The sequence below is a fragment of the Mirounga angustirostris genome, unplaced genomic scaffold (assembly GCF_029215605.1).
Source record: "Mirounga angustirostris isolate CCGP_5_RB_7025 unplaced genomic scaffold, mMirAng1.0.hap1 SCAF_11, whole genome shotgun sequence".
Taxonomy (NCBI): Eukaryota; Metazoa; Chordata; class Mammalia; order Carnivora; family Phocidae; genus Mirounga; species Mirounga angustirostris.
In genome coordinates this window covers 30,705,774-30,711,691 of record NW_026991719.1, presented here as the reverse complement: position 1 = coordinate 30,711,691, position 5,918 = coordinate 30,705,774, and positions in this window count along the sequence as shown.

Sequence of the window (5,918 nt, the reverse complement as noted above, 5' to 3'; positions counted from 1 at the left end):
ATGTCTGTAAGAATAAAATGCATGGAAGCAATAGCACAATGGCCATAAAGAGAGAAATGGAAGTACACTAATACCAGGTTTCTATAGCATCTGTGAAATGGTTGTAATAGATGCAGAATAATGACTGCAAGCAATGAAGTAAGTGGAAAAAAGGGGGGGCCTTCAGGATGTTTCTTTTCTTTTATTTTTTTTTAAAGATTTTTAAAAATTTATTTATTTGACAGAGAGATAGCACAAGTAGGCAGAGCGGCAGGCAGAGGGAAAGGGAGAAGCAGGCTCTCTGCTGAGCAGGGAGCCCGATGCGGGGCTCGATCCCAGGAGCCTGGGATCATGACCTGAGCCGAAGGCAGCCGCTTAACTGACTGAGCCACCCAGGCGCCCCAGAATGTTTCTATTTTAAATCTTGAAGTTGTGTCTATCTAAAATTATTGCTTTGGGTAATCAGGTGTTCTTGCAAATTTGATGGAAAGAGTCTAGGTGAGAATGTGATAAATGTCCACCCAAAGAACTAACGATAATATTTAGCTCTGCCTCCTTTTCCTTTTTTGGATCCTATTACCCATCTCTCCTTTGTATTTCACTAGTCAGACCAACCCTTTTACTGCATATCATAAAAACATAAAGTGAAAATTGTGACAAGTTTTGCTGTGGGCCCAGGAGAACAACTGCCTACTTATTGTCAAGGCAGACCTAACATGCAAATGTTGTTAAAAATGCTATACTTTGCAACCGATAGCAAAAACAACCTACCACTAGTTGAGCTGTCTTTGATCTTGTTATGTTAAATGCCTGGCATTTCAACTTAAACTAAAAGTACAGAAGAATCGTGATCATTAATAATGAGGCCAAGGTTGTGAGTAGGTTTTACAGAGGAGGCAGGATATCATATAGATTAGCACTAAGGTGGGATGCGGTTAAAAATGCACATGGACCAGAGCCCACTGGCAGAATTGGCAGAGCTGAATAACACAGAAAAATAAACTCAAAGAATATAAGGAAGACTGTTTCTAACGGTGTGCCTGTAAAGGTTTGGCAATAAAATACATGTTATTTTCAAATAACCTTCATGTAGGTCTATGATGGGTGACATGTCCATACCATTCTGAACCCAAGTAACTTAAAATGCAAGGAATGATAGGGGTGCCTTTAAGAAAATGGTAATTCTACATATGGAAAAAAAAATATTATTTCTTTTCCTATAACTATTATTTTTAATCTACTCAGAGCTTGGACTAAATTTCATACACTTGAAGTGGTAGAAAATGACTGCCTAGCTGTTCAAATATTTTCTCATCAACTTGATGGACAGTGAGAAAAGTACCTCCCCTTGGGTAGATTAATAGTAAATGATTACAGCAAGTCCTTCCAGGGATAGCCTTATAAAAAAACAAATTCTGAATACCTTAGATATTTTCTTTTTAAAAATTTTTTTAATTAAAAAAACTTTTTTTGAGAGAGAGTGCACGCATGCACGTGCACGTGGGGTGGGAGAGGGGCAGAGAGAGAGAGAAAATCTTAAGCAGGCTCCATGCCCAGTGCGGAACCCGACTCGGAGCTCGATCTCATGACACTGAAATCGTGACCTGAGACAAAATCAAGAGTTGGACACTTAACCGACTGAGCCACCCAGTGACCCTACCTTAGATACTTTGTAAAGCTCTTAATTTTCTTATGTGATAAGGAAAAACGTATTAAAATAAGAAAAATATTCATATTTAAAAAAATAATGCAGAGAGGAAGACTAGCTTGCATTATGTAAAATATCAAGTTCTGGTTTTTGTTGTTCTAAGTTGTTTCCCCTTCCTCCATGTCATTTTAGTATCTTGTTTGTTGGACCCATATTATGCTTGCTCAGCCATCCACCATCACCATCACGAACTTCCTCAGGACTTTTGGACATGTAGTGACTAGGGCTATAAGACATACTTCTTGGGTATAATTATGCCTCAGGTTTCTGTATGTGGAAAAGTTTCATCTTTAGGGAGAGGAAAGAATGAGGCTAACTCAGAAAGAAAATTAAATCATGGACAAAAACTGAAGAGGGATCCTGAAGCTGTTCAAGAACTTGGATTCTAGTCATTTCTGAGGCCTTATATGCCTTTGGGGCTTTTACAAGGCCGGAGAAGCAATGAAAAAAGGGAAAGCTATTCATTTAGGATGCATCTTAGGAGGAATATAATTTTGCATAATATTATAAAAATGTTTGGTGGTTTTAGTGAAAAAAATGTTAGCAGAGCTGAAATCAATCTCAGTTCTTTTTCTTTAGAAGCTATCCAAACAAAAATGCATGTTTTTTTTCATGTTTTATCTATATATATTAGATTATTACTGACTATCTCTACTTGCAAAAATGTTTCTCTAGTAAATATATTTCCTAATAACATTAATTTCTCAGTGAAAACCATGACAATATTTCATGTGCATGCAGACGTCTTTGTGTGTGTGTATGTATGTAGATATGTATATCATATACATATATGTATGTACATAATAATGTATATTTATATAAGATTTGATAATTATGCAGAAATTACTGTTTTGGATTGATGACAAGCTCTTCCAAGGAGCTAAGGTTTCTATAAGATGAAGGAAAAAATGGTCTTTGAATGTGGAAATTGTTTTGGAGTAGGTACCTGTGATACCTGTAAGCCTTGAGTTACAAGGCAGGAGAAAGAGAATGATCTTCATATATGACAGATGCCTTTACAACTTAGGAAGTTTTTCCATGCATAAACTCATTTAACTATCTTATTACATGAAGACCATCCCAGTTATAATTGTATCCAGTTACAAACATAACACAACAAATACTACAAGTTTAGTGTTATAAAAGAATCATTTTATTATGCCCACAGATTATGTGAGTCAGAAATTTGGAAAAAGCACAATAGGGAATATTTGTTTCTTTTCTGTAATATTTGGAGACTCAACTGGGAGCCTTGGAGGCTGAGGGTGAAGTGAAGGGTGAATAAGGAGGCAGGGGCTACTATTATGTGAGGCTCATTCATGTGGGCTGGCTGGACTTGAAAACCAAGGCTGCCAACAGGGGAAAAAAAAAAAAAACATCTATACACGGCCTCCCTCATGACTTGGCATCCTTACAGCATGAGAGCCTCAGGGTAATTGGACGTTTTACAGGCTGGCCCAAGGATTCAAGAGCTAGTGTCCTAGTGAAAAAGGCAAAAAGAGCATTGCCTTTCATGATCGAGCCTTCAAAGTCAGGCAGCATTGCTTCCAACCCATTCTGTTCATTCCGAGTGAGTCACAAGCCTACCCAGATTAAATAGGAGGGGGATTAGAGTCAGCGTATTGAAAAGGGAGTGCAGTGTTCTAGAAGGGCGTGGGATATGGGGTGTTGTTGCAGCCATCTTCTGCAAATACAATATACCACAGAAGCTAAGGTTCAAAGAGATCGAATGACTTACTGAAGATGAGCAATAATTGGTAAAACCAACACTGGGTGTTTGGAAGACAACATTTGTGATCCGTAAATCATTGTTCAAAGTCTGCAGTGAAACACGTAAGATGAAATTGTATCACAGCCACAAAACAGAGGTGTGGGCGTCAATATAGTAACAATAGTTTAAACCTTCAAAATTTAAAACATTATCTCTGATTATCTATTTTTCTCTTGAGGACCTTCCTGTGTCCCCTCTCTATATTAAATTCCTGTATCCTGGTTGTTCGAAGCTATATTCAACATTCAGGAGATACTGTAATCTAATGCAATGTTAGAGTAGATTTCCCATTGCCAAACTCATAAAATGAGATTTGTGTTGTGCAATTTACTGATATCTGGTGGGACTCCTTCGCAGCAGACATACATTTTCCCTGAGGGTTTTCATCATCGCCAAGTCAGTTTTTGTCTGATGTGCTGCTTATTTCTCGGCATGCTGGATCTTGGAGGTTTTCCCCTGTAGCAGCTGAGTGTCATCAATGAGGACAGACGTCTTAAACAAGAGCTCTGTCCCATGATGGTATTCAAGATCCTGAGGGGAAAATGAGCCTTCACTTAGGGGCAATTCAACAAGGACAACAAGGATTTTCCAGTTCAGTAGCTGAAGCTGGAGTCTTGCTGTTCCCAGAGCCGCAGCTGGTATCACGGGGGGAAACCACTGCATGAGGTTTCTCACGTGAACCGGCAATGTGGGCAGCAGTGCCCCGGCATCTGAGGAAGGGAAGGACTCAGAGGCAACAAGGGATATCATGGCTCTCCAACTTACGGAAGCAAATATCTCCTTATAAAATTCGAGTCCACTAAATAATGCTGTCATGAAACCCACATGCAGGTTACTTCAGCCTTCATAAACAGAGCACCTACAGTTTTCCTAACATCCGTGGATGCCTAACAAAGTGTCAGAATGAAGAAGATTGTCCAAATGGCTCTCTTTATGTTCTTCTGGATGACTTCTTCCTCTGGTCCTTTTGCCCCATACTTAGAATTACCAACCACATCCGTTTTGCCCAGGACACAGCTGTTATCAGGCAGCCAATATTTTTCTCAGCTTTAATACATAAAGCAGAGCTACTGCTATTCGACTTGACTGATGTATGATAGTTTCCACGAGGGTGAAAACTAATAGGCATGCAAAGAGCTTAACCTTTCACAAAATTCAGACGCATTGAAACATGCTGGATAAATCACATATTTGGGAACCAGTCTGCACTTTGGAGCTGTCTGATTTTGCTGAATTCCCCACTCTTGCTGAATTTTAGTTTCTCCTCTTAAAATCAGTTTTAAATGTACCACATTGAATTGCTATACGCTTTAATTTTGGAAAACATTAAAAATGAATATAACATAGTCTCAACACTCACGTTTACAGTAGTTACTCAGTAAGTTTGTTAAAAGTGGCAATTCCTTGTTCCCACTCCCAGTATGCCTGGGACAGGGCCCAGGAATCTGCATTTAACAAGCTCCCTGGACAACTCTAATCTTAGGATAACACCGTAAGTAGGACATGTCACTCAATGGACATAGAAATTGAGATCAACAATACCACCTTTATTTTTATTTATTTATTAAATATTTTATTTAGTAGAGAGAGAGAGAGAGCACAAGCAGGGGGAGCGGCAGGCAGAGGGAGAAGCAGGCTCCCTGCCAAGCAGGGAGCCCGACTCGGGGCTCGATCCCAGGACTCCGGGATCATGACCTGAGCTGAAGGCAGACTTAACTGACTGAGCTACCCAGGCGCCCCAACAATAATACCTTTAAAAAACCTAGGAAAACCAAACATGAGCAGATATCCTTTTTTTTTTCCTTAAGACTTTGAGAGAGAGAGAGAGAGAGGGAGGGAGAGACAGCATGAGTGGGAGGGGCAGAGGAAGAGGAAGAGAGAGAGAAAAACCCAAGCAGACTCCCCGCTGAGCGGGGAGCCCCATGTGGGGCTCAATCTTACGACCCTGAGATTTCAACGTGAGCCAACACCAAGAGTTGGTCGCTTAACCAACTGCCGCCCAGGGGCCCAGAGCAGATATCCTTTCAAGAACTTTAAAAAGTAACTCAAGAGCAGTCACACAGCTCATGAGTGAGCATGATTGCTACTGGACATACTCATGTGCCTTTTCTTTACAATTATAAGAGATGCTTACAAAAAAGCAAAATGTGTAAACTGTCGTTCCAGAAGTAGACCTTAGACTCAACTCAGGTAAACATAGCTTCATCCAAGGCATTCTGTATCCCACTGCACTTTGCGTTCCATCAGATTGTGGTTTCTTTGCTGACCGAATTTTGCAAATGTCTATCTCGTGGTGTCAGCCGTTGATGAAAAGTCAGACTCCCTTCAGGTGGTGCCGTTAGTGCCCTTGGTGCACCCCTCCCTTCCACGCTCATGCACAGACTTTTGCTCAGCTGTCAGCCAGCGCCAGGGTTTGTGTTCGTAGATACCACCCACTCCTTGGATAGTTTAAAATATCCA